This window comes from Rhipicephalus microplus, chromosome X, assembly GCF_043290135.1.
Source record: "Rhipicephalus microplus isolate Deutch F79 chromosome X, USDA_Rmic, whole genome shotgun sequence".
NCBI lineage: Eukaryota > Metazoa > Arthropoda > Arachnida > Ixodida > Ixodidae > Rhipicephalus > Rhipicephalus microplus.
In genome coordinates, this window is record NC_134710.1 from 47477943 (window position 1) to 47490336 (window position 12394).

The 12394-nt window shown below is 44.7% G+C and overlaps 1 protein-coding gene across 3 annotated transcripts in view; it reads right to left on the reverse strand.

The window, feature by feature from the left end:
• The window catches only part of trio (trio Rho guanine nucleotide exchange factor), a 458133-nt gene that overhangs the window by 62288 nt on the left and 383451 nt on the right, over nucleotides 1-12394 (reverse strand). The gene's annotated exons all lie outside the window — the stretch shown is intronic.

Consider the following 12394-nt stretch of genomic DNA (forward strand, 5'->3'; position numbering starts at 1 on the left):
ATATGCAAATAAGTTGTGAAGAAGGCATCTCACAACATGCATGCTGACTAATATCAGCATGACGTGCACAGTGCCATCCTCAATGACCCACTTAAGGTTGCTTTCAGTGCAATAAGTTACCATTCCCATGATTTGTCAGGCTTAACACTTAAAGGCTCATGTTTTGACATAGCTGAGATTTTATTTTGAAAAAATCAGGAAGGAGGGGGGCACTATAATCACTATGTACATAAAAATGTAAATGTACATGACCTCACACATTAAACTGAATCATTTTTAGGTGTTTCAAACATACTCTTTAGCTTGTTTGTGGTCTGTAGCATAGGCAATATGGGAAGGAATAACGCATTACTTGTGACGTGTGGATTTGCATTGGGTATGCAAATGCACGTTCAATTGACTTTCAGCACAATGGCTTTGCTGCAGTGGCTTTATAACAACAGAGAGACTTAAATATTTTTAATAGTGCTGATGGGGCTGTTTCCTTTATACTTGTTTATATGAATAGCTAACTGTAAACCATGGTCACAGTATCACAATTGCATACAACATATTCTGCACTGTTTTAAAGGGACCCCCAAGAACTGCGAGTCTCTACTACAACCCAAGAACAACGTGACATGTTTTCTTGCATACCATATGCTATATCCTGTGCAAGCTGCTAATAATCTATTTTGTGTAATGCAACCGTTATTGTCTATCATTAGAGGATGCAAAAGTTATTCAGACAAAATAATGAATTGATTGCCCATAAGTTGCAGCAGTTTACAATTAGTACGATAGCACATGTGGCTCAACGTTCTATCCTACGTCATCTGTCTCAAGCTTTCATTTTATTGTCCATTTAAGCAGCTAGCTAGAAAGAATGCAGGTGTGGTAGAAGGTAAGCCTTTTTTTCTATGACATCCCTGAACAAATTTTGAAGTTTTCTCAGTGTATTATCTTGTTTAGTTTGAAATAAAATACGGATACTGGGCAGCTTTGCATGTCACTTCATTTTATATCTTTTTTTTAGCAAGCGCTGACGTTTTTACACTTGAACACTGTGGTATGCATTTCTTAGATAAAAAGTAGTGGCAGATGGTCGGCAACCAGGACCTTGTTTTGTAGGTTTTGGTGCACCTTCTCTACTTGTAAAGCTCTACACTCAATGAATGCATGAATGAAATTTTGCACTATGCATCACCACTGTGAGAAGAAGAAATATCACAGGTGCATTCTCATCTACTGTTATTTTTCTCTCAGTGTTGACATTTAAAAGCAATACTTAAATACAATACTTAATTTGTGTGAGGATGCTGTGAAAGTCTGGTTCAAGACAAGGGAAGACCAACAGCAAGATATAAATTTACTGCAAACTAAAACAGACTTTTTTTTTCAATAATGCAGTTTTTCTGAAGCAAAATTTTATAGTGAAACAATACCAACCGATAGAGTATTTCACATATTACAAAAGTAATAACACTGCAAGTAATCATCTTCCTTGGGTGTGGATGAGTATGTTTTTTCTGAAGCAAAAGTTTAGAATGAAACAACACCTACATATAGAGTATTTCACATATTACAAAAGTAATAACACTGCAAATATTCATCTTCTTGGGGTGTTCATGAGTATGTTGAGCCATTGCTGTTCTGCTCTATGGTAAGAGACTGTCAAAGACAGACAAAATGCCTCATCATGCCCACTCAAGAAGGGCTTGCAATTTGCTGATGATGCTTCAGTATTACAGGAGCAATATGAAAGACACTCACTTCATATTACCAGCAGAAAACAATTAGTGATCTACCAGCTACATTTACATTACTCTTAAAGGTGACAGAAAGAAATGGCTCAATGAGCTAGTATAGCATGACTTATATTTGATTTTGGGATGATACGACGAAAATATTAGCATGCCAATGCCCCATTTCAACTCCACCTGTCACATCATGTTCACTCCGTAGTCAGTGCAAAAAGGCTATGCACACACATCTTTTGCTTAGTAGGGCAAGGCTTACAACGTTCATGCAGCCCAGTGGCAAAACCAAGGGTTGGCACAAGGAGATCACCCCCCCTCCTCCTTTTTCGAATAATTTTCCACGCAGTATACAGAGTGCAAAATGACGCTCGATCTTATCCAAGCACCGGGCCCGCTTCAAATAATAGTCGTGCCCATCCACCAATTTCCTGCTCACCAAAAAAAAAAAAAAAAAATCTGCCTACGCCCTTGTGGCGGCAGCCCACTCCCAATCTGTTGCTCACTTGAGTGTTTTTAATCGGTGCAATCACCATGTGTATGAAGAATGTGAAGGCACACGTTGCATGCACATTAAATATAGCAGAACATGCATACATAAAAATAATATGCTCAAGTTCAAGAATTTTTACACAAGTCCGAATTCAGGATAATATGGCAGATTTTGCAAAATATTTTATACTGGTTAACCTGGCAGCCAAAAAAAGACATCACAAATTGTGTCAGAAGTTGTCCAGAGGACCGCTAGTTAAAGCCAAGGCCATCCCTTGTGCCAATAGAATGGTCTTGCACAGTGTATTACGCTACAATGTGGCTATTATTGTTTATGTAGCCAGAGTTAAAGCGAACAGAAGTGTTCTCTCTGCCCACCGGGGAATGAACACATTTTGTCTCTTCTGAAGCCTTACACATTTCAGCATATTTACATTTGCAGCATGGTTTCTTTGCGAGAACTTTAGAATTCATGAATGTAGGAAGTGACAAATGATATAAATTTACTGATACAATTATCCCCCATAAAGATTGCTATCTGCAAAAATTTCTTGGAAGGAGACGTTGTGCACACCTGAACTGATCATAGAGGGAAGGCCTTAAATGCAGCTCATGTTTTACTGCATTTGGCACTCCGTGCCAGCTAGCAGAATATGAAATGGTCAGAAGAATTAAGACTCCCCAGAAGAGACATATATTGAGGGATGAGAAAGAAGATTTACCTTAGTGTAAGCATAAATATGCGTCAGTGAATGAGATTCATGGTTTCAATGGCGTCCAAAAAAATGCAGTTCATTCAAACATGCCTCTCACTGGACTGTTGTGATCATAGCCAAACAGAAGATTTCCTGCTAACAAATACTCACGCGGGGGGAAAAGGAGCTGAAGCACCAAATATTCGTCATACATCATCCATAGAGCATGCAAGTGGGTGGAGGAACCTAATATGCTGACACTACCCTTCTAAATAAATTCCTGGTTAAGACATCATTGTTAGTCCATGTAGCATTGAGGCCGTGTCGGTGTATGTAATGAACCATATCGCCAATGGGAAAAGATGATGCGGTGAGCAACTGGAATGTAGAAGTGAATGAGTTGTAGCAAATAAATTGTGAAGCCTTCAGGTGAGTTAATACAACAGCGCTGTTTCTGGTGCCATTTTTTATGTACGCCAACAAAAAATATAGACGTGTTTTTGACAGCAACAAGGTGTCTTGCATGCAATGAATACAAACTTTAGGCTTCATATTTGCCGCTTTTCAAAACAAACTGTAGCGTCTCTCATATAATACATGACTACTTGATATGCACATACATTTAATGCTAGCTTGAACAATATATCACACATGCTAAACATTTCCGTCTAGGCTGAAACTCCAAGTATTTCAATACTTGTGGAGCTTCTTATGACATGTTTTAGAGAAAACTCGAACTTGTTAAGAGCAAGGTAAAAAATGCGTCAGCAAGCCGCGCACAATGATATACACCAGCGCCCAATCATAAACATTACTGACCAGTCAATTCCTTCGGGTATTTGTAGATAGCATCGCGGTATCGCAGCGTGCAATGCCACTGCCACTTTAGGTCTTTTCTTCATTGTAATGCAAAGCATTTGTGCTCGCTGTAAAAGATCGCCGTCGCGCCAAATGCAACTCGAGCGATACGACTTGTGTGCGGTAACGACGACGACAACAACAACAAAAAGGGGAGCGCGTAATTATCCTCGAACACAGATGACTACGGCGACGCAACACTTGCTGCCGAAGAACGCGTTGTGAAAATGCAACAGCCTCGATTTAATGATAAACGCGGCAGCTTGAACCAACGCATTCAAGAACTTGTCAGCGTCGTCTGCTGTTGGTGACGGTTGCCGACTTCGAAAACTGAAGCTCCGCCGAATGTTTGCCAGCCTCAATTGTCGTCACGTCGTCCAACCAGAGTGCACATCAGAGCCGTTCATGCTGAGCTCATGCGGCTGGCGCTTCTGTTGCATTTTGGCACCGGGCCGCCATTGTGCTCTCCGCTTGTGGGCGGCAAGGGTCCCGCTATGTGCGGATCGGGTGTGCGGAAAGCACGTAGAATGGCCCGAAGTCGTTCTGTGCTCGCGCAGCTCGAGCTATGCACGAGCGGCGTGAGAGGCGCGGCGCGGTAGGTAAGAAATTTGATGATGAATGACGACGATGATGATGACGCTACACCGCCGAACCACTGCCACAATTTTGTTAAGAAACGCTTGTGAAGCGTCTCATGAAAAAAAAGTGCGGTTACAAAAAGCCAAACGAACTCGTCCACATTACTTTTCGAGATTGACCGTGTCAGTTTCGAAGTTTATCTTCTCCCTAAACGACGACGAAGTTAGCACGCGCTAGCAAACATCCGCGCGCGACGTACTCGGTTTCGCTCGTTCGAAGCAAAGGCATTGTTCGAAGCAACGTCCTCCAACACCCGCTCTCAGCATCACCTGCTGAAACGCGACCGGCGTGGACGGCAAAGTTTTAAGACGCCAAGAGCACCGACTGTACATAAACCGACGACGGAATAACCTGTAAGTCACCGACTTCGAAATAGCTTAAAGCCAGTCTGTACCAAAATGTCGGCGATGAGAGGCCAGAATACGCGTGGCCGAGCCACTCCCGCGGGTTTCTGCAACACTCCTAGAGGACCTATGCCGTACTCAAGGCGACGTGAACAGCGACCCGAGACACGACCGGAAGGTCCGTTAACCGAAGACGGCAGAACTTTAGGCATATCGGAACACTTTCGCCGCTTGCCCGCCACGATAGTGTCGAAGTCCGGCGTGACGACAAGCTTGATCAATGGTTGCGTCACCCAGGAGTCTCTGCAACCTTGCCCAAGTCCGACCGCGGCAACGATGACCAGCGTCGTGGGGCCGCAGTATTGCTATCGCGCCAGCATCACGGACGCACCACCGTTGACGATTCCGGGCCCAGGTACGTCTGGAGCAGTCACGCAGGTAGTGACCGCTGAGCGCGACCCTCCGCAGTTTCTGGATTCATCCTTCGTGAAGACGCCTGCCATGACCGAGTCATTTCCGGGCGCTGCGACGTCGCACATGAAATTGGGGCCCAAACATATGCCTCCGCCGCTGGCCTGCATGAAGACCGAAAAAAGACTCCAGACGACTCCGAGCGAGACCACCTCCTCTGTCCCAGGCGCCGCTGCCACCATGACCAAGTCTAAGCTCGTCAACGGCAAGCCACTACGAATCCCACCGACGTTTCCCCTGGACTCGGCGGCTTCGCAGGTGTCGCGTGCTGTGCTAACCATACCCCGGCGGCGTCAGCTGGAGCCCACGTATCCACTGCAGAATTGGGACAACTCGCCAGAAAAGTGGACGGTGGAAGATGTGGCACGGTACATTTCTGGGATCCGAGGCTGTGAGAACATGGCTGAGAAGTTCCGACACCACGAGATTGACGGCGACGCCTTGTTTCTCATCAAGGAACACCACCTCATGATGGCAATGGATGTCAGGCTGGGACCGGCGCTGAAGGTGTGTGCAGCCATAGGTGCCCTTCACAGGGTGTGCCAAGACAATCAAACTTTCGGGGCTCGGCGGAACATAGCTGAAAATAGGTGCTCTAGCTGTTTCATCTAATGTTCGATGTGACGTACATAATGGAAAGTAGCTCAAACAAAAAAGAAACACGAAGTAATATAGAAGTAGTATATTTCCTTCCGCTGCTTTCCATCATGTCAACACCCAGAATTGATTTAATATCTTAACAATCTCAGCTGTTGCATCTAAAAATAAAAAATGGCCTCATATCTGCATGTTAATCTGCAAATGTCGTCGATAGACGATAGTCTTGCGTGTGGAGAGAGTGAACAAAACATTTATTTTATGTTCTGCGCACGAAAATCGGTGAATGGTATTCTGGAGGCGCTGCGTTAGAGTGCCTCGAGCGAGCAGCGGAGGTAAACGAGGGCATCAAGTCACGTCACACGTTAGACATGAGCGTTATCTGGCAGTTTTTTTTTTTTTTTTGGAAAAGGAAGCGCGTGACTCTGAGACGGGCCTGCGCGCCCGTCTCCGAGGTGATAAAGTGTAGAACGCAAGGCGATGGGTAGGTGCCACCACCGTGTCGTCTTAGCAAAGCGTTGGAAACACTCGCCTTTTCGTGCAAGCGTTGCATGGTCAGGGCAGCGTGATAAACACTACGGTCCTTAGAATTACTTATGTATACATATGGTGTTACTACAAATAATGAATATGCAAATAGGTTGTGAAGAAGCCATCTCACAACATGCATGCTGACTAGTATCAGCATGACGTGCACAGTGCCATCCTCAATGACCCACTTAAGGTTGGTTTCAGTGCAATAAGTTACCATTCCCATGATTTGTCAGGCTTAGTACTTAAAAGCTCGTTTTGACATAGCTGAGATTTTATTTTGAGGAAATCAGGAGGGATGGGGGCACTATAATCACTATGTGCATATAAATGTGAGTGTACATGACCTCACACATTCAAACTGAATCATATTTAGGTGTTTCATACATACTCTTTAGCTTGTTTGTGGTCTGTAGCATAGGCAATATGGGAAGGAATAAAGCATTGCTTGTGACGTGTGCATTTGCATTGGGTATGCCAATGCACGTTCAATTGACTTTCAGCACAATGGCTTTGCTGCAGTGGCTTTATAACAACAGAGAGTCTTAAATATTTTTAATAGTGCTGATTGGGCTGTTTTCTTTATACTTGTTTATATGAATAGCTTACTGTAAACCATTCTCACAGTATCACAATTGCATGCAACATATTCTGCACTGTTTTAGAGGGACCCCCAAGAACTGCGAGTCTCTACTACAACCCAAGAACTACGTGACATGTTTTCCTGCATACCATATGCTATATCCTGTGCAAGCTGCTAATCATCTATTTTGTGTAATGCAACCGTTATTGTCTATCATTAGAGGATGCAAAAGTTATTCAGACAAAATAATGAATTGATTGCCCATAAATTGCAGCAGTTTACAATTGGTACGATAGCACATGTGGCTCAACGTTCTATCCTACGCCATCTGTTGCAAGCTTTCATTTTATTGTCCATTTAAGCAGCTAGCTAAAAAGAATGCAGGTGTGGTAGAAGGTAAGCCTTTTTTTTCTATGACTTCCCTGAACCAATTTTGAAGTTTAATCAGTGTATTATCTTGTTTAGTTTGGAATAAAATACGGATACTGGGCAGCTTTGCATGTCACTTCATTTTATATCTTTTTTTAGCAAGCGCTGACGTTTTTACATTGAACACTGTGGTATGCATTTCTTAAATAAAAAGTAGTGGCAGATGGTCGGCAACCAGGACCTTGTTTTGTAGGTTTTGGTGCACCTTCTCTACTTGTAAAGCTCTATACTCAATGAATGCTATAATGAAATTTTGCATTATGCATCACCACTGTGAGAAGAAGAAATATCACAGGTGCATTTTCATCTACTGTTATTTTTCTCTCAGTGGTGACATTTAAAAGCAATACTTAAATACAATACTTAATTTGTGTGAGGATGCTGTGAAAGTCTGGTTCAAGACAAGGGAAGCCCAAGAGCAAGATATAAATTTACTGCAAACTAAAACAGACTTTTTTTTTTCAATAATGCAGTTTTTCTGAAGCAAAATTTTATAGTGAAACAATACCAACAGATAGAGTATTTCGCATATTACAAAAGTAATAACACTGCAAATAATCATCTTCCTTGGGTGTGGATGAGTATGTTTTTTCTGAAGCAAAAGTTTAGAATGAAACAACACCTACAGATAGAATATTTCACATATTACAAAAGTTATAACACTGCAAATATTCATCTTCTTGGGGTGCTCATGAGTATGTTGAGCCATTGCTGTTCTGCTCTATGGTAAGAGACTGTCAAAGACAGACAAAATGCCTAATCATGCCCACTCAAGAAGGGCTTGCAATTTGCTGATGATGCTTCAGTATTACAGGAGCAATATGAAAGACACTCACTTCATATTATCAGCAAAAAACAATTAGTGATCAACCAGCTACATTTACATTACTCTTAAAGGTGACGGAAAGAAAAGGCTCAATGAGCTAGTATAGCATGACTTATATTTGATTTTGGGATGATACGACGAAAACATTAGCATGCCAATGCCCCAATTCAACTCCACCTGTCACATCATGTTCACTCCGTAGTCAGTGCAAAAAGGCTATACACACACATATTTTGCTTAGTAGGGCAAGGCTTCCAAGGGTTGGCACAAGGGGATCACCTCCCCCCCCCCTCCTTTTTCGAATAATTTTCCACGTAGTATACACACTGCAAAATGACGCTCGATCACATCCAAGCACCAGGCCCACTTAAAATAATAGTCGTGCCCATCCACCAATTTCCTGCTCACCAAAAAAAAAAAAATCTGCCTACGCCCTTGTGGCAGCAGCCCACTCCCAATCTGTAGCTCACTTCAGTGTTTTTAATCGGTGCAATCACCATGTGTATGAAGAATGTGAAGGCACACCTTGCATGCACATTAAAAATACCAGGACATGCATACATAAAAATAATATGCTCAAGTTCAAGCATTTTTACACAAGTCCGAATTCAGGATAATATGGCAGACTTTGCAAAATATTTTGTACTGGTTAACCTGGCAGCCAAAAAAAGACATCACAAATTGTGTCAGAAGTTGTCCAGAGGACAGTTAGTTAAAGCCAAGGCCATCCCTTGTGCCAATAGAATGGTCTTGCACAGTGTATTACGCTACATTGTGGCTATTATTGTTTATGTAGCCAGAATTAAAGCGAACAGAAGTGTTCTCTATGCCCACCGGGAAATGAACACATTTTGTCTCTTCTGAAGCCTTACACATTTCAGCACATTTACATTTTCAGCATGGTTTCTTTGCGAGAACCTTAGAATTCTTGAATTTAAGAAATTACAAATGACATAAATTTACTGATACAATTATCCCCAAAAAAATATTGCTATGTGCAAAAATTGCTTGAAAGGAGACGTTGTGCACACCTCAACTGATCATAGAGGAAAAGCCTTAAATGTAGCCCAAGTTTTACTGCATTTGGCACTCTGTGCCAGCTAGCAGAATATGAAACAGTCAGAGGAATTCAGCCTCCCCAGAAGAGACTGATATATTGAGTGATGAGAAAGAAGGTTTACCTTAGTGTAAGCACAACTATGCGTCAGTGAATGAGATTGATGGTTTCACTGGCGTCCAAAAAAAACGCATTTCATTCAAACATGCCTCTCACTGGACTGTTGTGATCATAGCCAAACAGAAGATTTCCTGCTAACAAATACTCACGCAGGGGGAAAGGGAGCTGAAGCACCGAATATTTGTCACACATCATCCATAGAACATCCAAGTGGGTGGAGAAACCTAATATGCTGACACTACCCTTCTAAATAAAACCCTGGTTAAGACATCATTGTTAGTCCATGTAGCATTGAGGCCGTGTCGGGGTATGTAATGAACCATATCGCCAACGGGAAAAGATGATGCGGTGAGCAACTGGAATGTAGAAGTGAATGGGTTGTAGCAAATAAATTGTGAAGCCTCCAGGTGAGTTAATACAACAGCGCTGTTTCTGGTGCCATTTTTTATGTACGCCAACAAAAAATGTAGACTTGTTTCTGACAGCAACAAGGTGTCTTGCATGCAATGAATACAAACTTTAGGCTTCATATTTGCAGCTTTTAAAAACAAGCTATAGTGTCTCTCATATAATACATGACTACATGATATGCACATAGATTTAATGCTAGCTGTAATTAATATATCACACATTGATTGAATGATTTGTGGGGTTTAACGTCCCAAAACCACCATTTGATTATGAGAGACGCCGTAGTGGAGGGCTCCAGAAATTTTGACCACCTGGGGTTCTTTAACGTGCACGCAAATCTGAGTACACGGGCCTACAACATTTCCGCCTCCATCGGAAATGCAGCCGCCGCCGCCGCCGGGAGTCGAACCCGCGACCTGCGGGTCAGCAGGCGAGCACCTTAGCAACTAGACCAACGCGGTGGGGGAAATATATCACACATGCTAAACATTTTCTTCAAGGCTGAAACTCCAATTATTTCAATACTTGTCGAGCTCCTTGTGACATGTTTTAGAGCAAACTCGAACTTGTTAAGAGAAAGGTGAAAAGTGCGTCAGCAAGCCGCGCACAATGATATACACCAGCGCCCAATCATAAACATTACTGACCAGTCAATTCCTTCGGGTATTTGTAGATAGCATCGCGGTATCGCAGCGTGCAATGCCACTGCCACTTTAGGTCTTTTCTTCATTGTAATGCAAAGCATTTGTGCTCGCTGTAAAAGATCGCCGTCGCGCCAAATGCAACTCGAGCGATACGACTTGTGTGTGGTAACGACGACGACAACTACAACAAAAAGGGGAGCGCGTAATTATCCTCGAACACATATGACTACGGCGACGCAACACTTGCGGCCGAAGAACGCGTTGTGAAAATGCAACAGCCTCGATTTAATGACAAACGCGGCAGCTTGAACCAACGCATTCAAGAACTTGTCAGCGTCATCTGCTGTTGGTGACGGTTGCCGACCTCGAAAACTGAAGCTCCGCCGAATGTTTGCCAGCCTCAATTGTCGTCACGTCGTCCAACCAGAGTGCACGTCAGAGCCGTTCATGCTGAGCTCATGCGGCTGGCGCTTCTGTTGCATTTTCGCGCCGGGCCGCCATTGTGCTCTCCGCTAGTGGGCGGCAAGGGTCCCGCTATGTGCGGATCGGGTGTGCGGAAAGCACGTGGAATGGCCCGAAGTCGTTCTGTGCTCGCGCAGCTCGAGCTATGCACGAGCGGCGTGAGAGGCGCGGCGCGGTAGGTAAGAAATTTTGATGATGAATGACGACGATGATGATGACTCTACACCGCCGACCCACTGCCACAATTTTGTTAAGAAACGCTTGTGAAGCGTCTCATGAAAAAAAAGTGCGGTTACAAAAAGCCAAACGAACTCGTCCACATTACTTTTCTAGATTGACCGTGTCGGTTTCGAAGTTTATCTTCTCCCTAAACGACGACGAAGTTAGCACGCGCTAGCAAACATCCGCGCGCGACGTACTCGGTTTCGCTCGTTCGAAGCAAAGGCATTGTTCGAAGCAACGTCCTCCAACATCCGCTCACAGCTTCACCTGCTGAAACGCGACCGGCGTGGACGGCAAAGTTTTAAGACGCCAAGAGCGCCGACTGTACATAAACCGACGACGGAATACCCTGTAAGTGACTGACTTCGATATCGCTTAAAGCCACGTCTGTACCAAAATGTCGGCGATGAGAGGCCAGAATACGCGTGGCCGAGCCCCTCCCATGGGCTCCTGGGACACTCCAAGAGGCACACCGCCGTACTTCGGGCAAAGTCAACAGGGACCCGAGACCCGACCGGAAGGTCCGTTAACCGAAGACGGCAGGACCTTAGGCATATCGGAACACTTTCGCCGCTTGCCCGCCACGATAGTGTCGAAGCCCGGCGTGACGACAAGCTTGATCGACGGATGCGTCACCCAAGAGTCTCTGCAACCTTGCCCAAGTACGACCGCGGCAACGACGACCAGCGTCGTGGGGCCGCAGTATTGCTATCGCGTCAGCATCACGGACGCACCACCGTTGACGATTCCGGGCCCAGGTACGTCTGGAGCAGTCACGCAGGTAGTGACCGCTGAGCGCGACCCTCCGCAGTTTCTGGATTCATCCTTCGTGAAGACGCCTGCCATGACCGAGTCATTTCCGGGCGCTGCGACGTCGCACACGAAATTGAGGCCCAAACATAAGCCTCCGCCGCTGGCCTGCATGAAGACCGAAAAAAGACTCCAGACGACTCCGAGCGAGACCACCTCCTCTGTTCCAGGAGCCGCTGCCACCATGACCAAGTCTATGCTCGTCAACGGCAAGCCACTACGAATTCCACCGACGTTTCCCCTGGACTCGGCGGCTTCGCAGGTGTCGCGTGCTGTGCTAACCATACCCCGGAGGCGTCAGCTGGAGCCCACGTATCCACTGCAGAATTGGGACAACTCGCCAGAAAAGTGGACGGTGGAAGATGTGGCACGGTACATTTCTGGGATCCGAGGCTGTGAGAACATGGCTGAGAAGTTCCGACACCACGAGATTGACGGCGGTGCCTTGTTTCTCATCAAGGAACACC